At 41.7% G+C, this 27,698-nt stretch overlaps 1 pseudogene; it reads left to right on the forward strand.

The window, feature by feature from the left end:
* The first annotated feature begins 1,573 nt into the window (after nucleotides 1-1,573).
* The window catches only part of LOC145398514 (uncharacterized), a 110,552-nt pseudogene continuing 84,427 nt past the window's right edge, over nucleotides 1,574-27,698 (forward strand).

Consider the following 27,698-nt stretch of genomic DNA (forward strand, 5'->3'; position numbering starts at 1 on the left):
CACACACACACACACACACACACACACACACACACACACACACACACACACACACGTAGACACAAAAAGAAAAGCTAGAGGCTAAATGAGAAAGACTCAATTGCAAAAGTTCACTGCCCTCTAAACACACACACACACACACACACACACACACACACACACACACGCACACACACACACATCTTTTTTTCCGAGCGATTTTTCTACGTACAGGATGGAATTGCACACCTCAAAATAATTCTATCCCTAACATGAAAAAAGACAAAAAAAAAAAAAAAACAGGAGAAAAAAATCAGTGTAACTCAGAGGCAAACGCGCGGAAAACCCAGTGCTTGTTCGGCAAAGAAAAAAGACAACAGAACGAATCGCAAAAACAGACGAGCGGAAAAAAAGGAGAAAAAGAAAAAAAAAATCGATTGCTTTAAAACTATTTCACTGAGGCCAGCTCGGGATGGGATCTCAAATACGATGCCTGTGTGGAGAGAGAGAGAGAGAGAGAGAGAGAGAGAGAGAGAGAGAGAGAGAAAGTTAAAATGAAACCATACCATTTTCTGTGTACATTTCCTCGACAACCTACCGTGAGAGAGAGAGAGAGAGAGAGAGAGAGAGAGAGAGAGAGAGAGTACCTAAACCAAAGAATCAGAAAAATGAGACCATCCCTCTTCCTCCTCCCCCCCATTAATTTACGCTCTCAGTAACGCCTCTTTTGTTAACGAGACGAAAATTACCAATAAAAGAACCGTGAAAATTACCTTAAAAAACAACAGCAAGACCAATATATATTTTTCTGATCAGGTTTCGAAGTTAGCACATTAAATTTCGTCAATGCCAAAAAAGTGAGAGAAAAGTTAAATATTTTTTCTTTTTTTCTGGATCGACAATTGGAAGGCAACTCGTAATTAGTGAAATTGACTTTGTAGCACTGGACATAATTCTTGATTAGATTGGCTGGGGGATGGGTATGGGATAACAGAGAGAGAGAGAGAGAGAGAGAGAGAATTATTCACTGGCTCGTTTTTCACTCAGTCATTTCTTTCTCATTTTTCACTCGTATTCTCAGACTCCAACTTGCTCTTTCAGCCAGTGTAGTTCATTCGCGTAATTGGCCTCTCTCTCTCTCTCTCTCTCTCTCTCTCTCTCTCTCTCTCCACCCATATTCTCCCCTACTCACTGACTCAATTGCTGCTCATGCTAAATCCCTCATTTGGCTAATCCCCCTCCTCTCTCTCTCTCTTTCTCTCTCTCTCTCTCTCTTAATGCACCCATACTCTCCCCTACTCACTGACTGCTCATGCTAAATACCTCATTTGCCTGTTCTCTCTCTCTCTCTCTCTCTCTACGTCCGGGCAGGCTTAAGCGGGCAGGATTGTTCTGCGTGTCTGTGCAGCATAGAGTACAATTTATTTTATCCCAGCATCGTAGTGAATTACACGCAAATAAATGTACACTGCATTACATCACGAGGTACAATGTACTACACTAGAAAATTACTCCATATGAACTGATTTCGCAATATAGTGCGCATTATTACGAAAAAAAAAAAAATCTAATCATTGTGACATGCGGCATCAATATGGGGTGAGTTGCCAAACTGGATGGTGATGAATGATTGTTAATGCTTATGATATTTGTTTTTGTTTATACTGCTGTTTATGCTGTTGTTTATGTTTATGGCTCGGTTTGTGTGTTTTTTTTTTTTTTGTTGTTGTTGCTGCTCCAGGCACATCTCAAACGTGAACCCCGTAGACTACAGGCTAAAGTTGTCCTTCTCCTGCAGTCCACCATCATCGTTTTATTGGACAGGCTGTTGAGGCACGTTTGTATGACCAGGTAGTTCCACCGACCGCTTATATCAGTGCCACCAAGTGAAGGTGTCCCTCTTCAGCACCAGAATCTCATGCAATAATCAAGATGCAACACGAAGATACTGCAAAAAAGCACAGTACAGGAAATATTCAGCGTTAAAACCTACAGGAATTTAACACTGAAAAAGACCGCAATGGCTTCTTTTCACTTGCATTTCATATTGCAACAGAGAGAGAGAGAGAGAGAGAGAGAGAGAGAGAGAGAGAGAGAGAGAGAGAGAGAGAGAGGCAAATACGGAAATAAAGCTTAATTGAATGTATGATTGTCAGAGTACATCCGTATCGAGAGAGAGAGAGAGAGAGAGAGGGCAAATACAGAAATAAAGCTAAATTGAATGTGTGATTGTCAGTGTACATTTGTATCGAGAGAGAGAGAGAGAGAGAGAGAGAGAGAGAGAGAGAGAGAGAGAGAGAGAGATTCAACTTAATTGAAATAGTGTGAGTGTGACTGTTAGTGTATCCATGTATCGGGAATTACCTGCTGGCCCATGAATGAATAATGTAGTGAATGGGAATTGGAAAATGCCATAGTGAAAAGTGAACTAATTAATTTCTGTGAATGACTGTGTGGGTGTAATATGGATGGGGAGGCGTGAGTGAAAAAGGCTGTCATTGTAGTTGGAGAGAGAGAGAGATCCCTACAGTGACCTCTGCCACAATCTATGCAAATGGGGCTCTCGTGTGACCTCGTGTCAGTGTGGCAAGGACTGGGTTGTTGATAGAGGGTCGGTGTGAGGATTGATTCCGTGAGGGAGAAGGAAGGGAGAGGATTTGGGTGAAGGAGGGAGAGATGCAAGGGTGGGGAGAGAGGGAGAGGCGGACAAGGATTTGGAAACAGAGATGGGGGAAAGAGGGAAGAGGAAAAGAGAGAGGGATGGGAGGTAAAGAGTGAGAAGGCGAAGGGAAAGAGAGAGAGAGAGAGAGAGAGAGAGAGAGAACTAGGAAGGTGAAGGAGGGAGAATGGGAGGTATGAAAAAGGGAGAAGAAAGGAAGAGAAAGAAGGAAAATGAGGAGAGAGGGAGAGGGATTCACTTGAAGGAGAGAGAGTTGAAAGGGAGAGGAGGCCTGGGAGGAGGAGAAATGGTTGGATGACAGAAGAGAAACAGCTGTGTAAATGAAGAGGAAAGAATTACAAAACAATATGTGTTAAGAAAATATCTGATGTTAGGAGAAAAATAAAACACGGAAGTAGTCGCACTCAATAGGCCTCTCTCTCTCTCTCTCTCTCTCTCTCTCTCTCTCTCTCTCTCTCTCTCTTAGTGCTTAGTGCTAGCAAAAATTAAGAAAAGGAGCGGAAGTCGTGACACTGATGACGTGCCACCTCTCTCTCTCTCTCTCTCTAAGCTTTCTGTCAGGCAAACTTACTAATGCTTGTCTGGATGAATCTGCTGCTCATCTTCCTTATCCTCTCAGTCATTATAAATCCGCCTAAATCCTCCTGATACCTGCTTTGATTAATGTGGTTTGGGATGGCGATTAACACCCCTAGACTTCCATGACTCTCTCTCTCTCTCTCTCTCTCTCTCTCTCTGCTCGATAAAATCATCTGGCTTTAGCTGTAATGACAAAGTTATTCCAACCATGAGAGGGTTAAAATCATATAACACATAGCGGAACAGTACGGTATAACTGGGAAAATAAATCGCTCAGGTACATGTGTTAAGTAGCCTCCTGATCCAGTCACATTACTGCTGATCATTATTATTATTATTATTATTATTGTTATTATTATTATTATTATTATTATATTTTTTTTTGAGTAAGACTGATGGGGGGAGGGTTGAATTATAAGTGGAGGGGGGTGACTGTGGGGGAAGGGGAGAGAGGGGGGAATAGGTTTGACTGTGGCGTAAAGGGAGGGGGATGTATATGCCCACAGTGTAGAGAGTCTCTACACTGTGTATATGCCTGTGGGGGTGAGGGAGGGGGAAGGAGAGGAAGGGATGTAGGGGAGAGGAGGAGGAGAAGTCTTTAATTGTGTGAAAAAGGGGGAAAGTGATATATCTCTGATTGAGGAGGAGGGGGAGATAAGAGGAGGGGGCAAAGCGAGGAGTGGGAGGAGGAAAGAAGTAGGAAGGGGAAAGAAGTGGGAGGGGGAAAGAAAGAAGTGGGAGGGGGAAAGAAAGAAGTGGGAGGGGGAAAGAAAGAAGTGGGAGGGGGAAAGAAAGAGGTGGGAGGGGGAAAGAAAGAAGTGGGAGTGGGAAAGAAAGAGGTGGGAGGAGGAAAGAAAGAAGTGGGAGGGGGAAAGAAAGAAGTGGGAGGGGGAAAGAAAGAAGTGGGAGGAGGAAAGAAAGAAGTGGGAGTGGGAAAGAAAGTGGTGGGAGGAGGAAAGAATTCAGTGGGAGGGAAAAAAGAAGTGGGAGGGGGAAAGCAAGAAATGGGAGGAGAAAATAAAGTGGAAGGGAGGGAAAGAAAGAAAGGGAGAAGGAAAGAAAGAAGTGGGAGAAGAAATAAAAGAAATGGGAACGGTAAAAGAGGCAAGTGGGAGGGAAAAAAAGTGGGAGGGGGGAAAGAAGGAAGCGGGAGGGGGAAAAAAAGAAGTGGGAGGGGGAAACGATGGAGGAGGTGTGACACGATGGCAGGGAGGCTGAGTTAGTGGGGGTGGGTTGCAAGGGATAGGATACGAACTTTACACCTGAAATATTGTAGCGTTTGACTAACAGCAGCGTCGTCGAGCAACGAAATTTACGGGCAGGATGATGCTCGTAGTTGCCGTAAAATTCCGTCGCTTCGTTTGTCTTGCAGGAGGCGTGAGTTCAAACGTCCCTATCTTAGTCCAGATTCTGGTTCTGGGGTGAGTTACTGAGCTGGAAAAAATATAAAAGAGGAGGGTTGGAGATGGAGCAAGAGGAGGAGGAGGAGGAGGAGGAGGAGGAGGAGGATGGTGGTTGGGAGGTGGCCGATTTATAACCATGAAGACGGTTCGTAGAACGAGTAAGACTCGTAACTAGGAATGCCGATCCGTAACTCTGTCTGTCTGTCTGTCTGTCTGTCTGTCTCTCTCTCTCTCTCTCTCTCTCTCTTTCTCTCTCTCTCTCTCTCTCTCTCTCTCTCTCTCTCTCTCTCTCTCTCTCTCTCTCTCCCTCTCTCTCTCTCTCTCTCTCTCTCTCTCTCTCTCTCTCTCTCTCTCTCTCTCTCTCTCTCTCTCTCTCTCTCTCTCTCTCTCTCTCTCTCTCTCTCTCTCTCTCTCTCTCTCTCTCTCTCTCTCTCTCTCTCTCTCTCTCTCTCTCTCTCTCTCTCTCTCTCTCTCTAATGACATAACCGAGCCCATTAAATATTCCCCTCGCTTCAGATCCCATAAAAAATTTCCCAGGGATGCTCCTCTCAATCACCCATCCCACTAGTGGTGGAGAGGGACGCCTTCACGTGGTGGCACTGATACAACCATGCGAAGTCACTGCCCAGTAATACAATCATCCTTCAATTCCTTTTCTGTCTCTGGGAACAAGGATGGTAGACTGCAGAAAGAGGGCAACTTAAGCCTGTAGTCAACTGGGCTCACGGCCAGTCTGCTCCCTAACTCCCCAAGCCATCCTTAGCCTCCCCAAACCCTCCTTAGTCTCCCCCAGCCTCCCCAGACCCATCCTAGCCTTCTCAAACACTCCATAGCCTCTTCAAACACTTCCTAGCCTCCCCAAACATTCCCTAGCCTCCCCAGACCATCCCTAGCATCCCCAAACCATCCATGGCATCCCCAAACACTTCCTAGCCTCCCCAAACCCTCCCCAGACTCTCCAAAACACTCCCACAAATTCCCCAAACCTAAAAATTTTCCTGTTTCTATAAATTCCCGTCCCCCCCTCCAAAAAAAAAAAAGCCTCCAAAAGCTCTCAAAACTCCCCCAGGACCTGCTCTCCTCAGCTCCCCTCTTTTTTCCCCAATTCGTCATCATCCCCTGAGCTCGATCGGTCATCTTTTTTCCCCTCCCACTTTCTCTCCCATTGATCTTTACCTCCTGGCTTCTATTGCTCTCTCTCTCTCTCTCTCTCTCTCTCTCTCTCTCTCTCTCTCTCTCTCTCTCTCAGGAAAATGTTACTCCTCGCCTGTGGTACTTGGGTGAGATAAGAGCAAAGTCAGAAAAAAAAGTATTGTTACATTCGCGTCGATGAACATTTTGACACACACACACACACACACACACACACACACACACACACACACACACACACACACACACACACACACACAAGGATGGAAAATAAAGCAACCTAATGAGAAAAATTGCAACCCTCATTATGTTACATATCCTGAACCAGATCATCATCATCATCATCATTATTATTATCACCATCATCGTTATTATCATCATATGGTAATTATCATTATCATCATCATCATCATTAACTTGATTTTTCCCCAGTTAAAGATGCGGTGACACACACACACACACACACACACACACACACACACACACACACACACACATAGCATATCATTATTTTCGCTTCTCTGTTCTAAACCTGACATTCATAACAAAGATAAATATAAATAAATAAAAGGAAAATATTCACTACTCTTCCTGTCTCTATAACACACACACACACACACACACACACACACACACAGCACTCGCTACTCGCAGTGTATATATATTCCGCCGATTGAAACTCCGATCGAAACAATTCGAAATCCTGATTCTAGTTTTAAAATCAAGCTTTATTAGTTTACTGAGTCGACCGAAAGCAAATGCAGGACGTTCCTCATTTTTTCGTTCTATTTTTATTTTTATTCAGTCCTGCTATATCCACACGATTATATTCAGCGTGGCACCTCTCTCTCTCTCTCTCTCTCTCTCTCTCTCTCTCTCTCTCTGTCCCGTGATTCTTCTCATCCTTCCCCTCCTCTCCTCTCCCTCTCACTTCCTCTCTCATTCCCCATCTTCCTTCTCCTCATCTTCTTCCTCTTTGTCCCATTTCTAACCTTCCTTCGTGGCATCTCTCTTCTGTCTTAACTCTACACCCTGTCCATTTTCTTTTTCTCCCTCTTTCTATTTTTGTTTCTCTCCTTTGTTACCCTCTCTGTCTCTCACTCGATCTCTCTTTTTCTTCTCAATTTTACCTCTCCACCTCTCTCTCTCTCTCTCTCTCTCTCTCTCTCTCTCTCTCTCTCTCTCTCTCTCTCTCTCTCTCTCTCTCTCTCTCTCTCTCTTTCCAGCTTGGCTTTAGGGCAAGAGCTACTTGCTAGAACAGGACGAACCTCAATATTATAAGTGCTAAAATATTTTGCTCATACTTCCTCTTTTTCTCCTCCTCCTCCTCCTTCTCTTCCTCTTCCTCCTCGTTTCCTTCTCCTTCTTCTTCCTCTTCTTCATTAGTATCATTATCAATCTTCATCTTTTTCTTCTTTTCTTCTTCCTTTTCCTCCTCCTCTTCTTTTTCATCATCTTTATTCTTTATCATCATCATCATCTCAGTCTTCTTCTTCTTTCTCCTCCTCCTTCTCCTCTTCCTCCTTCTCTTCTTCTTCTTCGTCTCCTTCTTCTTCTTCTTCTTCTTCTTCTTTTCTTCTTCTTCTTCTTCCTCCTCCTCCTCCTTCTCCTCCTCCTCTTCTTCTTCTTCTTCTCCTCTTGCTCATCCTCCTCCTCCTCTTCTTCTTCAACATCATCATCAATCTTTTTCCTCTTCCTCCCCCTGCCTCCTTCTCCTTCACACCACACCCCCGGTGGGTCTACGCGTCAGCTCAGGCCGATAACAACGTTGCCTTCGATATCCTTGTCATGTTTGGTTTATACAGGAAGAGAAGCCGCAAGTTTTACTCTAAGAGGTACTCGCCATTTTCTTTTCTTTTTTCCTGCTTTTTTTCTTTTTTTTCTTTTATCTATTCTTGTTATTTTTCTTGTTCTCGTTTCTTCTTGTTCTCTTTTTTCAGTTTTCATTTCTCTTTCTTCTTTTTTTTCTTTTCTTTTCTTTGTTTACCTTTCGTTTCTTCTTTTTTCTTTCTTTCCTTTTTGTTTTCTTTTCTCATTTTCTTGCTCTTTTCTTTTCTTCCTTTATTTTTTCTTATTTTTTTCTTTTTTTTTTCTTTTCTTGCTTTTTCCTTTTTGCTTTCTTTTCTCAATGCATTCAGTATGATGGCCTATCTTGTTAAATTCTTTCTCCCTCTGGATGATTTGATTAAAGTTAGAAGAGACCTTTAGTACACTAGGAGTAAATTAAAGCTATCTCTAATCCCTGTAGTTAAAAAATCCTAACTTTAATAATATCGTCCAACCGTAGTAAGAATAATAATGTTATTGGACAAATGTGGCTTAATTTTTCAAAGATAATTTCCACTTCAAGCCAAAATGATCTTCACACTGAAAGTTTTGATAGTTTTAAGGTCATGCTTTCAAGACGACACTCATCATCATCATCATCATCATCATCAACTTAAGCCAGGTATTACAAATAGCATGTTTAGCATCAACGTACATACATAAACACACACACACACACACACACACACACACACACACACACACACACACACAATGTACACCATTAAGACCATTCGGTGAAGAGAGGCTAAAACACACACACACACACACACACACACAATGCACACCATTAACTCGCCGCATGCCAGTGCCATTTTAAAACAGTCTGACATAATTCTGTGGCCAGTGCCAGTGCCGTTTTAAAATGGTTTAAAATAAAAAAATTCACTGTGACCACATTGTTCAAGATTTGCTGGTAAAAATTGGCAGGCATGTAAGGTAACTGTTGCTCTACCATCCCCCAGGCTGTCAAGGCCATACACTCACTCACTTCCCCCATCACACTCGCTCTGCCTCACTCTGCATGTGTGCCTTACCCAGTGCTGTACATAGTGAAGGCATTTTGTAAATATTTTCAGGTAAGTGTAAGTTGTAAATATTTTCTTGTAAGTGTAACGATTATATAGTGAAGTCAAGTTGTAATTACCTTCTTGTAAGTGCCAGGACTGTACGTAATGAAGTCAGGTTGTACCTATCTTCAAGTAAATATGAGATAATGGATTCACAATGAGAAAGACATGCAAATTGTGATAGATGTTGAAGTAATAAGTAATTTAAAAAGTGTACTGAACATTGCTATACCCTCCCAGCATAAATACCAGAGTATACCATACATAGAAAACGGCTTTCTCTCACCTAAGTGATGAGTGTGGGAGAGCGGCTATACCTGTATATGAGTATGCAGGACCCAGTAAAACCCATTTCCGAGTCTTGGTGAGCATTTTAATGGTGAAATTCGTTGTTTCCACATCAAAATCTATCATCTTAGCAAAAAAAAAGATTGAAAAATGGCCGGCACTGGGGCGACCCATAGGGCTAAAAATAGCTGGCACACAGTGAGTTAAGACCATTCAGCGAAGAAAGGCTAAAACACACACACACACACACACACACACACACACACACACACACACACACACACACACACACACACACACACATACACACACTCAAACACACACACACACACACACACACACACACACACTCAAACACACACACACACACACACACACACACACACACACACACACACACTCAAACACACACACACACACACACACACACACACACACACACACACACACACACACACACACACACACACACAATGGGATTCAGAGAGAGTAGACGTGCGACGTCGGCGCTCCGTATCGAGCCAGCACGGCCAGTGGCATTACCTAAATTAGTATCTTTATATGAGTCAAGCTCTGTACCAGGTTAGACTAAATGATTTTTCATTATTAAAAGAAAAAAATAATAAGAAGTTTAAACAAGACTTGTTCAAACAAAAAAGAGAACCGAGAGGCGAAAGAATGTGCTCGGGCACCTGAGGTTTGTTTAGACTACAGCTGCACGGGGAATGTAAGTACGTGTACTCTGTGCTTTTAGTATTGCAAAATGGACACATACTTTAGTAAAGCAAACTTGGAAAAGAAAAGGAATAAAGGTAGAAAGCAAGATGACGATTTCTACCAAGAACTGGTTGAAGTGGAGACTCACAATAGACTGGTTGAACATGTACACAAACTGGAAATGGCTTTCAAAAATGAAATTGATGAAATAAAGAAGCAGATGCACTTGCAAAAGGAAGAAATAGAAAAACTAGGAAGGGAGGCCAACAAGAAAGACACAACCATCAGTGAACTAACAGTGGAATTGAGTACACTTAGGAAGAAAATAAGTGAAATGGCAAGTACAGTAGTCAATCACGAGAGTGTTATGGAAGAGTTCAGAAATGATACAGAGACAATTAGGCAAGTGAGCAGTCTGATAGACCAGAGCAGTGATATTGAGGAGAAGATAACACAGGTGAATGAAGCTGTGCAAAGCTACAAAAATGATGTGGAAACCACGTATGCTGAAATGGTGAAAGTAAAGAAAGACTTAGAAACAAAGGTGGAGGATAAAAGCATTAAACAGGAAGTGAAAAGAATAATCCAAAACAATCCAAAGTTAGTCAGAGATTCAGTAGATATAAACAAATCTATAGTAATCACTGGTATAGAAGAGGAAGAAGTAAAAAACAAGATCACAAGAGACAAAAAGGAGATGGCAAATGTAATGAGCTTACTGAAAGAAGTATCAGAGGAAATCTGTAGTAAAGAGGAACACAAAAGGTTAGAGAAATACGAGAAAAGCAAGACAAGACCCCTAAAGGTGACTTTCCAGAGTGTAAACACTGTGGAGGAGATACTAAAAAATGCAAAGAATCTTATGGAAAAAGAGGAGTTCAAAAATGTATGGATAAAAAGATGCCTAACACAAGAGGAACTGGAATTACTGAAAGAGAAGAGGGAGGAAGCAAAAACAAAAAATGAGGGAAGATCAGAAGAGGAGAAGAACACATTTTTTTTTTACAAAGTAATAGGATTGCAGCTACGAAAGTGGTACACAAACAGGAGGGAATAAAAAGGAGGAAGGTAGTAGAACCATGTCATGACAAATATATAAACGAAATGATAAAGTTGATGTACTCAAATGTGGATGGAATGGTATCTAAATTACTAGAGATGAATGATTACGTCAGAGAAAATGAACCACAAATAATATGCCTAACTGAAACAAAATTAACACCAAGGATATCCAATAACACACTAAACTTAGAGGAATACAATATATGGAGAAGAGACAGAAACTTAAAAAAAGGAGGAATTATAATATTAACTAAGAAAAATCTAAAAGTCAATGAAATAAAACTAGATATACCAACACAAGTAGAGCTGATTGCAGTAGAGATCAACACATCTGAAGGGAAAGTAATTGTAGCCAATTTGTACATGCCACCCAGATCAAACACATGGGAAAGAGACGAATATGAGGACTTGGCAGAGAGTACAATTCAGAGTTTAAGATCATTACTACATAAAATGGAAGAGAAATCGGAAAGAATTATACTAACTGGAGATTTTAATACAAATATAAATTGGAATACTCTAGAAATAATTAGCCAAGAAAGCTGTTGGGACCAAAAGCTCGTGGATCTCGTGCAAGAGTTTTTCCTAACGCAACATGTGAGGGAAACCACCAGAAAAAGAGGACTCGATGTACCTTCAGTGCTAGATCTAATATTTACTAGGCAAGAAAATGATATTGACAGTTTAATATATCACCCTCCACTCGGCAAAAGCGATCATGCAGTACTAAACTACAACTTCAGGATAACATATGACACAGTTAACAGCATTGAATGTTACAAAAAGAGCCTAAACTATAAAAAGGGAAATTATCAAGACCTAAAAAAGTATTTCTTAGAAGTTGATTGGGAAAATGAGCTTAGAGGACAAGATTTAAATGCTGTATTTAAAAAATTCTGTGAATTTTATGAAATGGGAGTCGAGAAGTACATCCCACAGCACAAAGAAGCAGATAAGAAAATACAGAAATGGTTCAATACAGAATGTAAAAATTCAAAAGAAAGAAGAGATTTGTTGTGGAATAGATACAGAAGACATAATAGTGAAAGGGCGTATAATAATTACAAACAGGCAAGAAACGATTATACAAGAATAAGGAGGGAAGCCCAAAAACAGTTTGAGGAGGATATAATAAATAGAAGTAGCGATCAACCAAAGCTGTTTTACAGCTACATCAGAAGCAAAACCAAAGTAAAAAATATAATACAATCCATTACGGACGAGGGAATCACTTATACACAAGATATTTGTGAAGCACTAAATAAGAATTTCCAATTAGTTTTTCCAGAAGAACAAAATTTTGAGAGGGACTATGCGGAACATGCATGTCCACACATACTACCAGATATACAAATGGAAGAAAAAGTAATACAGGAGGAGTTAAGTAAATTAGACAGAGGAAAAGCAAGTGGTCCTGATGAAATTTCATGTTGGGTACTACGAGAATGTGCAAAGGAGTTAAGTAAACCATTATTTTTAATTTTCAAGAAATCCTTGAGTCAAGGTAAACTACCTGATATTTGGAAGAAAGCAAATATTGTCCCCTTGTTCAAGAAAGGAAACAGACAAAATCCACTCAACTACCGACCCGTATCACTGACCAGTGTTGTAAGCAAGGTATTAGAAAAACTTATAAGAAAAGCTTGGGTAAATCATCCAGAAGAACACAGTATGATAACAGAAAGACAGTTTGGTTTCAAAAAAGGAAAATCATGTGTTACTAATCTGTTGAGCTACCATGACAGAGTAACAAACACAATACAGGAAAGAGAAGGATGGGTGGACAGGTTCTATTTAGATTTCAAGAAAGCTTTTGACACAGTACCACACCAAAGACTTTTATGGAAACTGTACCATCAAGGAGGAATTCGAGGCAAATTGTTTTGTTGGATGCTAGATTTTCTCATAAAAAGAGAAATGAGAACAGTACTAAGAGGAAACTGCTCATCATGGAAAGAAGTGACTAGTGGAGTACCACAGGGTTCAGTGCTGGCACCAATCATGTTTTTAGTGTATATAAATGATATAAACAGTAACACTGGAAATGAGAGCTATCTGAATATGTTTGCAGATGATGCAAAAATACAAAGGAGAATTACTAACACAGACTCTTGTAAAGAGCTACAAGAAGAATTAAATAAACTTCATGAATGGAGTAATACATGGCAAATGGAATTCAATGTGGACAAGTGTCATGTAATCAAGTTTGGTAAAAGTGGAAAAAGACCTGATTGGGATTATAAGTTAGGAAATAAAACCCTATACACATCAGAAAGAGAGAAGGACCTAGGTGTGATCATCAATAACAGACTATCTCCGGCTGACCACATCAACGAGAAGGTACGGAACATGTATACACTGCTTGCAAATATGAGAATAGCATTCACATACATAAATGAAGACATGCTAAGAAGGATAATAACATCATTTATTAGACCAACCCTGGAATATGCATCAGTAGTCTGGAGTCCTCATCTCAAACAACACATAAACAAGATTGAAAAAGTTCAAAGGGCCGCTACAAGATGGATACCAAGCTTAAGGTACCTAAGCTACGAAGAAAGACTAAATAAACTGAATCTACCAACACTACAGGAGAGAAGGAAAAGAGGTGACATTATAATGCTATATAAGTGCATATCAGGGAAGGAGAAAATAGACATAAATGATTACTTAACATATGGAGAAGCATCAGCAAGAGGACACTGCAAAAAACCGCATAAGAAGAGAGGTGATAAAGACATAAGGAAATTCAGTTTCCCAAACAGAGCAATTGATCAATGGAATGCACTACCGAATGAAATAGTGTGTGCCAAAACAATTCACAAATTTAAGGATATGTGCGATAAATATGGTTTAAGACACGGGACAGTACGAGCTTGAATCATTCCTTTAAAGATACAATTAGGTAAGAACAATTAGGTAAGAACACACACACACACACACACACACACATGTTATTAAGACTATTTAGCGAAGCAACGCTCTGGTGTTAGTTAAAATCAAATATATTCCTGGGAGTTAAATAATGCCACCCGTCGATGCATTAATAAATATAAATAAAGCTTCTGTGCTACATATATCTAGCCAGCGTGACATAGCAGCTTCTTATATCTATTATATCCTTTGTTGTAGCCAAGAGGTTCTAAGTTGGACGGAAGCCTTATTATGGTAGAAGAGGAAATTAGACGTGTTGTTCTGGTACTAAGAAAGGGTACAATCTAGTTTACGGAACTGCTTTTATACTTACGCCTCTTCTGGGATATTAACTTGGATCACAATGGGGATAGGGTGACATGAAGACGATTTGTTTGTGGCCACCCCTTACGGGATTAAGGCGTCTAGCAATAGATAGATAGATAGATAGATAACTGAATAGAAAAACAAAGGGAAGGATATTGTCTCAAGGTTATTTTCTTCTTCGGCCTAACACTACCTCGATAAAGAGAGATTCCGCTCAACTGGGTACTGTTATTATTATCATTATTATTATTATTATTATTATTATTATTATTCGTCGTCCTCTTCCTCATCATCAGCATCTTCCTCCTCCTCCTCCTCTTCCTCCTCTTCCTCCTCTCCCTTCCCCTCTTCATCTTCCTATTATTATTATTATTATTATTATTATTATTATTCCTCCCCCTCCTCCTGTTGTTGTTGTTATTATTATTTTTTTTTTCTCCTCCTCCTCCTCCTCCTCATCATCATCATCATCATCATCATCATCATAATTTTCATCATCATCTCTAACCACACCTTCTCCAGCACCAGACTGGACGAGAGGTGGCTGGGTCAAGGAAGAGACACTGGTCAGTCGATGAGTAACTGGGGTCAAGGGCAACGCTGGAGGTCAGGTCATCTCCAGCGCTACTCAGGGTCTCCGCCTTGACCTTCGATGAACAGGGCCTCTACACCTGCCGCGTGAACTTCAAGTTGCTGCCCACCAACACCACTAGAGTTAACCTTACTGCCGTTGGTGAGTAGTAGTAGTAGAAGAGGTAGTAGTAGTAGTAGTAGTAGTAAAAGTAGAAGTGGTAGCAGTAGTAGTAGTAGTAGTAGTAGTAGTAGCAGCAGTTGTAGTAGTGGTAGTATTGTAGTAGTAATAGTAGTGGCGGTGGTGGTTGAAGTAGTATTAGTAGTAGTAGTAGCAGTAATAGTAGTAGTAGTAGTAGTAGTAGTAGTAGTAGTAGTGGTAGTAGTTGCAGTAGTAATAGTAGTAGTGGTAGTAATAGTGGTAATAGTAGTAGCAGTAGTGGAGTTGAAGTAGTAGTAGTAGTAGTAGTAGTAGTAGTAGTAGCAGCAGTTGTAGTAGTGGTAGTATTGTAGTAGTAATAGTAGTGACGGTGGTGGTTGAAGTAGTAGTAGTAGTAGTAGTAGCAGTAATAGTAGTAGTAGTAGTAGTAGTAGTAGTGGTAGTAGTTGCAGTAGTAATAGTAGTAGTGGTAGTAATAGTGGTAATAGTAGTAGCAGTAGTGGAGTTGAAGTAGTAGTAGTAGTAGTAGTAGTAGTAGCAGTAGTAGTGGTGGTAGCAGCAGTAGTAAATGCAGTAGCTGAAGTAGTAGTAGTAGTAGTAGCAGTAGTATTAGTAATAACAGGAGCAGTACAAAGGAGTACAAAGGAAGGCAAACAGCAACAGACCTTATGGTTCTCTCAAGGTTGTTTGTTACAGAGTAGACTATGACAACAAGATCTAACACTACATGCTAAAAGATAAGGATAATAAAGCAAGAGGGCTTCCCCCGCCTCCAAACCCTCAAGTTAAAACTGGCAAAGAAAAAGTAAGAAAAACCACCATGCAGCATGGAAAAACTGACACAGAAATTTCGTTGGAAAGACTGAAAAGGAAAAGCTACGTTCTTTAGTACATTATCTATAAGCTACCAGTATGAATAACCTGAAAGAGAAAGTAGTAAGGTAAAATGAATAATCGAATAAACAAATAACTAATGCTTATCACTATGTACGGGTACATTGAGTTGACGGGGAGTCTGTGGACACAGCATGGAAACTACACAGTGCACAGTGTGGATGTTCAGGGGTGGTGCAGAATTCTTGCCTGGAGCTATTAAGGTAGGCAGTAGTCAATCAGGCCCCAGCTCCGTTCATTCCACTGTGACTAGGAACTTTCTCCCGTGGGACAAGCACGCAAGTCACCTCCTGAAGCAGTGACCCCTGGTACATTTTAAAAAATCCCGATGGTGGCCACTTAACTAACAGGGACCCTCAGTGATCCACAACCCATCACAGGTCGAAAATATGAGTAGTGACCGTTAACTCGGGGCTACCTGTGCATATCCTAGTCCTTGCCTATACTATATTTGCATTTAATAAATTGATCCAGGCTCTAAAAAAAAATAAATAAGTAAAATAAAATAAAAAATATATGCATACACAAGTGTTTTATTCAGGAGTAAACATATTAAGCGGGGTTAAATGACAAATGCTTATCCAGGCGACCTTTAAAGGTTTGTACTGTATTACAATTTACTTAGTTGGAGGGCAATGTATTCCATATATTTACAACTCTATTGAAGAAGAAATGCTTAGCTTCATGCGACTGGAATCGTTTGCCAATTATTTTATGCCCATTGCCTCTAGTATAATTCGAGTGATCAACTGTGAAGTATTTGTCGACAGCATGTTATCATATCCTTTGAATATTTTGAATACTTGAATTAAATCTCCTCGTATCCTCCGTTTTGTTGGGTAAAGAGATTCAGGGCTTCTAAACGTTCCTCGTACGGTTTATATCTCTATCTAGATATCATCTTTGTCATCCTCCGCTGCACTCTTTCAAGCTTTTCCATATCCTTTTCATAATACTGTGACCAAAACTGAACGCAATACTCCAAGTGCGGGCGTACTAAGGAATTATACAAAGTGAGGACGATATTATGATTTATATTCAAATACTTTGCCTATGAATCCAACCAATTTATTGGCTTTTTTCACAGCTTCTATACATTGTCTGCTTGGTTTCAAATCGTTTGTTATTATAACTCCTAAGTCTTTTTCATGGTTTACCCTATCAAGTTGGACATTATTCATGCTATAGCTTGCTCAATACACTCATCGCCATACACCATCAAGCCAACTATTATTCTCAATGCAGAAATTAACTACACAATGATAAACATAACTCCCCGTCTTTCATCTTAACCTTGCCCAGATTTTCGTCCCTTTGCAACTTATTTCCCGTAGCTCAGTGGCAGGAAAAGGACAATGCAGCTGCTTTACACTGTCCATTGCACTTCTTCGTGACTAGCATCATATTCTAATGTTTATCTTCACAACTCAACAATGAAAACTTGAAGATGGATTAATAAGGAAACAAGACCAAATTATTTAGAGAACCGATATCAGAGTACCATACTTTATGTCAGAAATCTATCTATCTATCTATAGCCAGACGCCATAATCCCGTAAGGGGTGGCCGTTTGACTCTGAGTTGGTTACTTTACGGGATGGGGCACTAACCCTCTGCCACCCCACTTTCTGACACATAAGGAACACGTATGGGTTGGTTATATGGTTAACACTTATGGGTTGGTTATATGGTTACCACCGAGCGCTGTAAATAGTTTCAAACCATTAGGCTTATCATTCAATGTAAAAGCACCTGAAAAGGAAAGACGAACAATAAAAAGGGACAGGAAAGATGGGAAAATAGGAAACAAAAAGGACAGACACAGAAAAAGAATGATAAAGGTGAAGGAAGAAGTACATTATTAATAATTCCATTAGAATTCATTAACTCACGGCTTTAAATATATCATCCATGAGACTCTGACACCTTGGACTTGTTGTTTAGCTCTAATTACTGAAGAAGTTAGTCTATCACCTGAATAATCCCACAGGTGAAAAAATTAGACGAGGGGAAAGTAGTCCATTAGAGGAGTATAGAAACCAGGAGCTACTCTGTTAGACTGGAAAGTTTTTAGGCTTGTTTGACTTTGACAGACAGACAGACAGACAGGCAGAGAGACAGATAGACAGACAGATAGACAGACAGACAGACAGACATAAACAGGTAGGTAGGTAGGTCGAAATATAACAGATAAAAAAAAAAACTGACAGGTACATAGATAGACTGCAGGACAGACAAGGAGAGGAAAGGTATTGAGTTTCCCCATATCCTCTGTTCCTCCTACGATAAAAAAGCTGGGCAAGGAAATTGACTGTAGGCTTCTGTTAACTGCACGAACAAGCCAAACAGAGATGTAACACTCTTATTTATCTTTCCGTGTTCCTACTTCATCCTGCAAATCAGATCTAAGTTACCACAGGATATTGTTCATTTATAAGTTCAAGAATCTTACCCCATTCCTGTAAACAATACTGTACCAAGACAGCATAAGAAAGAATGAAGAACCAGGTGATTTTACTTACCTTAACTGATAGCTGAGGTGAGGGCAGGTGAGGCGATGTGTTTCCTGTGTTGCTGTTCCTGAAATAAATAAATAGAAAGACACACAGATAGATAAATAGATAGATTAAGAGACTGTCAATCCATGTCAAAGTCGAACACATAAGAAATGACTAAAAAATAATAATTGATTATAGCAAAAGACAGTGAAAAATATTTTGCTTATAGTATAAGGGAAACGAGAATAAGCAAAGAATAAAAAAAGAAGACTTAGAACTATGCCTATCAACTGCACGAGGACCATTAACCCAATCACTTCGAAGACGTATTCATCATCTCAGTCAGGTATTCTCACTTCTTTTTTTTATTCCCGTAATATGTAATTTTATGAATCTCTTTATTACTGTATTTTTTTCCTCCTCCTTCTCCTCCTCTTATCATCATCATCATTATCATCATCATCGCTACCACCACCACCACCACCATCACCATCACCAATACCACCAACATCACCATCATACTGTTCAAGCCCTAAACCCTTACTTTCCTCTTTCATCACCACCACCATCATCACCACCAACACCATCATCACCACCACCATCACCATCATCACCACCACCATCACCACCACCATCACCACCACCATTACTAGTACCACCATTTCATTCAAACTTTCCTCCACTATGTTCCCTCTCCCTAACAACCCCCCCTCCCCACTGTTCCCTCCCTTCCTACATTTCTTTCCTCCCCATCTCTCATTCTCCCCGCTCGTTCCCTCTCCCTCACGGAACCCCCCTACCCACTGTTCCCTCCTTTCCTATATTTCTCTCCTCCCCATCTCACATTCTCCTCGTTCTCCCACATAATATATTCTCGTCACAAAACTCTCTCCTTGATATTAGTTCCCTCGTAGCCAATCCGTCTTTCTCTCACGTGTGTCTTGCTCACATATACTTTCTCGTTTTATATCTGCTATGGTGGTGGAGAGGGACGCCTTCATGGGGTGGCACTGATATAACTGGGTGATGGACCTGCCCGGTTACACAAACGTCCCCATTTCGATCCTATCCGCTGATAAAAGGAAAATGGTGGACTGCAGCAGGAGGATAATTTCAGCCTGCAGTCCACTGGGTTCACGTTTGACATTAACCTGAGGCTACTACTATTACGAATACTACTGCTGCTCTTACTACTACTACAACATAAATAATAATAATAATAATAATAATAATAATAATAATAATAATAATAATAATAATAATAATAATAATAATAATAATAATAATAATATCATTATTATTATTATTATTATTATTATTATTATTATTATTATTATTATTATCATCATCATCACTACTACTACAACTACTTCTACTACTACCACTACTACTACTACTACTACTATTGCTGTCTTTAATACATTCCGGTCACAGGACCATTTCAGAACGATGACGGGTTTACTGTTATATTCTTTCGAGCATCACATGGGTTTTGTTTTTTCGGTCAGGGAACACTGATTAGTCTGAATAAAATATCTGGTTGAAGAAAGAAGAAAAGTATAAGGTCTTAGGGCTGGTAAGAGTGTGTCAGAATAAAGCGCGCACACACACACACACACACACACACACACACACACACACACACACACACACACACACACACACACACACACCGCTCGCTGGTGCAGTGGTAACGTTCCCGCTTGCCAACTGGTGGACGGGAGTTTGCGCCTCGCTCAGGTTGCGAAAAGTTTCACTGAAGAAGTGGGTGGTTACTGTCCCCCTTGAGCAAGGGGACGGGTGTGTGCATGTGTGAAGGTCACAGCCTTGCCCTTAGATCGGACTATATGAGCTCTCAGCTCCCTTCCGGGAGGGTAAAAGCTGACAATCACGACCATCAAGTGATCCTGACCGACCCGGTGAATTACACACAAATGGTCACTCAGGTCAGTACTCTCTCTCTCTCTCTCTCTCTCTCTCTCTCTCTCTCTCTCTCTCTCTCTCTCTCTCTCTCTCTCTCTCTCTCACACACACACACACACACAAATGGTCACTCAGGTCAGTGTCTCTCTCTCTCTCTCTCTCTCTCTCTCTCTCTCTCTCTCTCTCACACACACACACACACACACACACTCAGTTCAGTAAACCCACCTGGGATTCATTTCACCACAACATTTTACCTGCTTTTCAGAGCCAGGACGCTCGCTGTCTTACCTTTATTGCCAACAGATCATCCTGGGAATTAAATAAAAGAATAGAAACACCATCCCTTAAATCTAGGTGGCTATCACGGGGTTTTTATAGCATATGCAATATTAAAGAATAATATTCAATAATACTTGAGAACAGGGACAAAAAATTTACTTGTGAAAATCAAGCTATTAATACTTTATGCCGGCTTACTTAGCCGATTCTCTAAGGACGAGAATTTATAAACTTTCTCAACAGTACACAGCAGAGACTAATTATTCACACTTGCTGTTTATTAGTGCTGTTGGCCTCTGGAGAAAGTGACTCCACCCCTGACAATCAATAACTAATGCTATTAATGATAAACAAGTTCTTGCTGGTGCAATTAACTCCTAGATGGCACAACGGATTTAAGTTAATAAAAAAGACTGTCCTAAGTACCAGTTGTGAATTATACAAAGCGTTTATGCAGACTAGGAGCTGCAACTAGAATAAGCTTATGGAGAAAGAAAACACGAGTGTACATTACATTAAGCTCAAGAAAAAGAACTGTTAAATTTATTGATTACAAAGAAATAAATTTACGTTACATGTCTCAAAATGAATCCAAAATAATGAGATCGCACTCACTCCCTCACTCAAAAGCTAACTCTTAATCCTAGGAAAAAGCGAAAAGAAATACTGCTCAGAAAAGTGGACAAAGTGGATGACTGGGCGTTGTTGCTGAGGAAGGGTGCTGCACACGCTGAGCCTCTTGCCAATCACGCTAGGTGGGAATCCAACGGCGGCGGCGGGAACTAGGCGTCGTTGCTGAGGAAGGACGCTGTCACACACACTACCTGCTTCCACGGCGCTCAAATCTTGACTGAGTTCAAATCGTGAGAAAGAGGCGAGTGTCGAGCCGTACTTGCTAACGGCTAGAATGAGCGAAACATGTCCATAATAAATCGCTCAGCGGAGGTCCTAATGTCTCGCACAAAGACGATCACTTATGAAATAATGAAAAATGTCCTGAAAACATTCCCGATCGGGTGAATACGTGGCGGTTAAACTGAGTGATAAATACTGGGATTCCACTAGAATTCGCGGTTTCCCACCAAAGTTAATGTCATGAGTTTATTCAAATACTTAATCGTGCCAACTAGTGACATTATGCCCCATCAAAAATGAAATTTTTCTCAGGAAAAAAATCTCAATATACATACATATAAATCCTAACTCAATCACACAAGATTCACAGTGTGATGTGTGTGTGCTATCCTGCTACAGAAGAAAGTCACAGTCGCCAGTGAGCGAAAAAAAAACTTGTATTTAAGTTAAGAGAAGCAAGCATGAGGAAAAAACTCCATGACGACGGTGAAAAATCCTGTACTTAGGTCAAACTGAGCAAAAAGTTCACTACATTTACATTAACAACTAATTGTTATGTAGCGTGATGTATGTAATACATGGTGTAGGTGTGACAGTTGTGGTGTAACTGTACCTACGTGTAAAATTACATAATGCAAATCAATAATAAATGATGACGACGAGGCAGAAGAGAAGAGGCGGCAGCATGCATCAGGGACGATCAGCTGTTCTGCACGGCAATGCTGCACCCACCAGCTGCACCTGCGAAAGGAATCAAGGTGGAGCATCAATAGTGTCATTTCTCTCTCTCTGCCTAGCAATCAGTACTTATGTCATTATTAACCAGGAAACGTAGTCTTAGGATTTACAAATCTCTCAGGACCCTTGTAGTTTACTGGTTAAGCTAACTTATTAACCAGGAAACGTGTCAGTTCTTGAATTGCTCAAATCTCTTAGAACAGGCAGTTTACTGGTTAACCTAACATTATTAACCAGGAAACGTGTCAGTTCTTGAATTGCTCAAATCTCTTAGAACGGGCAGTTTACTGGTTAATCTAACTCTACACTTACGATTAATGACAGGAAGCTGAGAATCGCTAAGCAATCTCGGGCAGGTCACGTTTTAACACCCACTGTGGGTGTGAACACTTGCGTGGATATTGTGCATTCTCCAGGAATCCTCAGAGAGGCTCACAGCTCGAGACGTTCCACAAGGTAATTCATACACAGCCTCGGACTGTCTCTGCAGGGTTCCCAAACTTCCCCCTTAACTTATGGGATTCATGTATATACAAGTCCTGGACGTAACGTGTGCTGTGGGACCAACAGGCAAGATGTCAGCAATTACTGGTACACTTTTAACTGGGAACCAGGCTGGTCCTTGGATTACTCAAATCTCTGAGGACGCCTATCTTACGGAACCCAGCATACAACAGTTGCCTGTGTTAGTCAGCAGTTAGCAGGCGAGACATCAGGTCTGCACCTACGTTATCACTTCCCTTGATGTATCTCACAACAAGGTTAAACTGCTGTAAATACAGTGTCCAGCGTGTCAATCTTGCATTAGCCGTCTTGGTCGTGCTGAGACTAGTGAGTGGCATATGATCAGTTTCCAGAGTGAATGGTGCTCCATATAAATAATAATAATATTTCTTAACACCATCACCCACGGCCAAGAGTTCCTTCTTAACAGTACTGTAATTCCACTCGGCAGGTTTTAGCTTACGGCTGTGGTATGCCACTGGGAAGATTCCACCTTCCGATTCCTGCATCAATACGGCACCTACTCCATCTTGTGAAGCATCAGTGCATCGTATGAAAGGTTTGTTGGAATCAGGCAACTGCAAGATAGGCTCCTTGCACAACATGTTCTTAAGGGCTGTAAAAGATCTCTCTTGCGCTTCTCCCCATTCAGTGGTGTTTGGAGCATATTTCTGTAGCACCTCATACAACGGTTGGGCGATGAGAGAAAAGTTGGGGATAAAACTCCTATAATACCCCACTAGGCCAAGGAATTACCTAACCTGTTTCTTGGTCACGGGTCTCGGGGCTTCTCTAACCTTCCTGATCTTGTCACCCTGACACCTGCAGCAATTGTTACCACCAATATGCCTGAGGAACTCTACCTGACTGTGAGCAATTTTACATTTGCTAGGCTTCACAGTCCTGTTGAAACTCTGGAGTCTACTGAAGACAATTTCCAAGAGTCTGAGGTGCTCCTCCAACGTGGCAGAAAGAACGAGGACATCATCAATGAACATCTTTACTCCTACGATACCATGGAGCACTTGTCTCATGGCATGATTGAATACTGCTGGGGAATTGGTAAGTCCAAATGGGAGGACTTTATACTGATACAACCCCCTAGGAGTAGCAAAGGCAGTGAACTGATGGCTCTCGGGGTGAAGGGGAAGAATCCCTTGCCAAATCGAGCTTCGTGAAATATTGTGACCCTGCCAGCTTGGAGAAGATGGCAATGTGGTCACCCATCAGCTCAGCATCCACTTTGGTGATCGCATTGAGCCTCCTACAGTCGCCACAAATCTTGACTCCACCATCCTTCTTGCGGACTACTACCATTGGACTGCAGTAAGGAGATGAGGACTTTTCAATAATACCTGCAATCTCCATGTCAGCAATTTCGTTGTCTACTGCGCCCAGTAGTCGCATGGGAATCGGATATGGCTTAACCTTTACAGGAGTATTGCTGGTCAACTCAATTTTGTGCCAATCAACCTTTGCAAGTCTAGGTTGGTCTGAGAAGACATCAGCATACCGACAGAGCAGTGACCTTATGGCATTCTGATCACCCAATGCTAAGTCAGTGTTAAGTAAAACATCTCCGACAATCTCTTCCTGACTGGACTGAGCAGTTAAGGGCTCGTCATCATGGTCATCAGCTGGGATCACTGTGGCTGCCCCGGTTTCTTCCAGTGGCTGGTCACTAACATCAGCTACTCGTAGGCCAGTCTCCTTGGGGTTTGACTCATGATAAGCCTTCAACATGTTAATGTTGAACCTTTTGCGAAGATTCCCCATCTGAATTATGTAGTTGAGGTCTGAAATGCGCTCTACTACATCAAATGGACCCTTCCACTGCACCAACAACTTGTTCTGGGCAGTGGGGAGTAACACCAAGCACTTATCGCCTGGACTAAACTTCCGAAGTTTTGCCTTCTTATCATAATACAGTAGGCTTTCTGAACTTTGCACGCCTTGATCAATTCTTCCTTAGCTAACTCGCACGTCAACTGGAGGTGGTCAGCTATATCAAGGACGTAGGTGTAGGTGGTCTTGGCTTCAGGGTCAGATTCTTCATCATCCCATAACTCGCGAAGGACTTGAAGTGGTCCACGGACCGACCTTCCATACACCAGTTCAAAGGGTGAGAACTTCAAGGAGTGCTGTGGGGCTTCTCGATAAGCAAACAGAAGAGAAGCAATGAACCGCGGCCATTCCTTTGGCTGTTCGGCACCCATGCCCTTTAACATCTTCTTGAGGGTCCCACTGAACCTCTCACACAGCCCATTACACATGGGATGATAAGGCATAGTTTGAAGGCCTCGGATGGACAACAACCTGAATGCTTTGTTCATCATTGCAGAGGTGAACTGTGAACCCCGGTTGCTTAAGACCTCTTTGGGGATACCTACATGACAGAACACTTCAATCAATGCCTCAGCAACAGTGACAGCCTCTATATTCTTAAGGGCCACGGCTTCAGGCCACCGTGTGCTGAAATCAACAATAGTGAGGATATACCTTGATCCATCACTTGCCCTAGGAGTGATTGGCCCAACAATGTCAACTGCTACTCTCTCAAATGGTTCAGAGATTACAGGCACTGGTTTCAATGGCGCAGGACGAACACGTCCCCGGTCAGTGGTACGCTGACACACATCACAGGAACGCACAAGCCTTTTTATTTCCTGTCCCATTCCTGGCCAGAAAAAGTCAGCATGGATGCGGTCAGAGGTTTTCTTTTGGCCCATGTGACCTCCCCTGACTGAACAATGACCTAATTTGAACACTGCCCGGCGATGAACTGCAGTCGAACCTCGCCCTAGGGTGTTTGTGACTCACGGTATAGCTGTCCTCGCATGCGAAGGAACCTGGCTTGACCTCCCCGTGAATACTTAATCATTTTACCCTCCAGCTTCTTATGCAGTGATGCAAATGTTTGATCAGACTGTTGTTCTTGGACAACGTCTTGACTACGAATCAAATCTTGCGGCTTTGCGACGGTCAACAGGGTGACACGATTCAGAGCCTTGGCCATGGCTCGTGTTACTGCAACAGCCGAAGTCTGAGTAGCAACATCTACGGCGCAACTGTTTTTGATGCCCGGTATGTTGCTGATAATGAGGTCAAACAAGGGTTCTGGCATGACAATAGGAGCTGTCAAGCCAGTGTAGAAAGGAGATGCCACCTGGATACGTGCCTCAGGGAACAATCTCACTGACCCATCAATAAGTCTAACTTGGATTTGCTTACCCGTGTACTCGTCAAGCTGAACTAAACTTTGCTTGACAGAGCAACCTGAGGAACCATTATCTCTCAGGACATTTACAGAAACACCTCCCACAAACCCTGGTTGAACAAGAAAGGCAGTGTTACTGGTGGAATGGTCTGAGGAGGTAGCAGCCAGTCATTGGTGAGACTGCAGAACAAACGATGCAGCAAATGTGGCGCCCTGAGAACTTGATACCTGAGGGGTCGTGCTCACCATCAGAGGAGCTGGAGCATTGACCACCTGTGGAGGAGGGTTCACTGTCACTGGGGAACTAGTGAACTGCGGGGAAGTACCTGTACTGGTGGGGTTGGCACCACTGTGCCCTTGTTGCGGCATGAGGGCTGCATTTGCATCCTGCCTCCGATACACTAAAGTCGATTGTCCTGACTGAGGGTGACGTGGTTTCTCCTTGCCCTGCTGCTGCTTGAAATACCGGTACTGCTGCTGGTTAGGGTTCTGCTTATCGTACCGCTTCCACTCAGGTTTCTGAGTGTTTTGCCTCTGGTCCTTCTTCTGCGGTTTTGGACCTTGGCCATTATCCTGAGAACGGCCTTGTTGCTGGGGTTCAGTCTGAGATGGTTTCCCAGATTTATCAGGTTTCCTATTCCAGGTATGCTGCTTGTGAGTTTAATACCCATATGCAGTGAAGAATGCGTCAGCCTTCTTCTTCATTTGGTTGGCATCTCTTACCTGGCAGATCTTAAGCTGAGCCATAAGTTCAGTAGGCCACGACTTTTCTAGCTGCATGCGCAGCATAAGGTCAATTATCCCCTCATGCATGGAAGGAGTTTCATCTTTCTCCATTCACTCATCTAAGTAAGGAGTAAGCCGGTCAAGAAACTGAACGGCAGCCTCTTTTTCCTGTAAACGCGCCCTCATGAACCGACTCTTGGCGTCGTCAACTGTAAGATTGTACACTTTGACAAGTGTGGCCTTCATCATCTCATACGTGAGATTGTCTCCACAAATTCTGTGGAGAATATCGAGAGCAGGGCCCTCAAACAGGCTAAGAAACTGAAGCCGCTTAGCTGCATCATCCAGCTGGTAAAGCTGAGCCATGTCTTCAAAATGAGCTATGTATGGCTCGATTCACTCGCCTTCCTTGTATGGGGGAAGCTTGATGTGTGGGGTCGCCAGAACATGTGCAGGGAGAACGCTCATGGAGCTTGGAGCAGCTGCACAAGATGTGTCTGAAGCCAAGGAATCTCGCTTGAGCTTCAGCACTTCAAGTTCATGTCTTTCGCGTGCTTCTCGCTCGGCACGTTCATGTTCTTGTTCTCTCTCGCGTAGTTGTAACTCGTATTATCGTTCTCTCTCGTTCCTCAAGCTGTTCTCGCTTGTGTTCTAACTCGAGTTCACGTTGTTTTTGCTCATGTTCGCGTTGCTCTCACTCGTATTTGCGTTCTTTTTCGCGTTCCTCAAACTGAATTCGACGCTCCTCACGAGCATCACTCTCGTGTTGCTGCTCATAATTAAACCGAGAGAGGACAAAGTCCTTTATTTCTTTTGGGTCTGTAAGCCCCATATCTTTGGCTTCCTATACATAGACGTTGGTAGACATGATGCTAACTCAGTCTAAATAAACTAGCGACTCAGGACTGACAGCGATTTTTGCAAAGAAAGATGCCAATAATCAAGAATGAAGAATATAGGCACAGGTTAGTGGTGACCAGTTTTATCTAATTAAACTGGTAAAGAAAAAAAATTAAACAAACAACTGACTGTGAAAACTATTACATAAATTGATAGAACTGGATCAATAATCACCAGTACGATAGTGCCTATTGACTTTAATGATAAATAGTAAGTATGAGTGAGTGAGTATTATCTTGTGAATAACTTTAGAGCTAGGAGTTAATGTCCTGGAATGAGGTCGCCAAATGTCACGGGGTTTTTATAGCATATGCAATATTAAAGAATAATATTCAATAATACTTGAGAACAGGGACAAAAAATTTACTTGTGAAAATCAAGCAATGATTACTTAATGCGGCTTACTTCGCTGATTCTCTAAGGACGAGAAT

This window comes from Coenobita brevimanus, chromosome 5 (assembly GCF_032717465.1).
Source record: "Coenobita brevimanus isolate Jiangsu-jjx chromosome 5, ASM3271746v2, whole genome shotgun sequence".
NCBI lineage: Eukaryota > Metazoa > Arthropoda > Malacostraca > Decapoda > Coenobitidae > Coenobita > Coenobita brevimanus.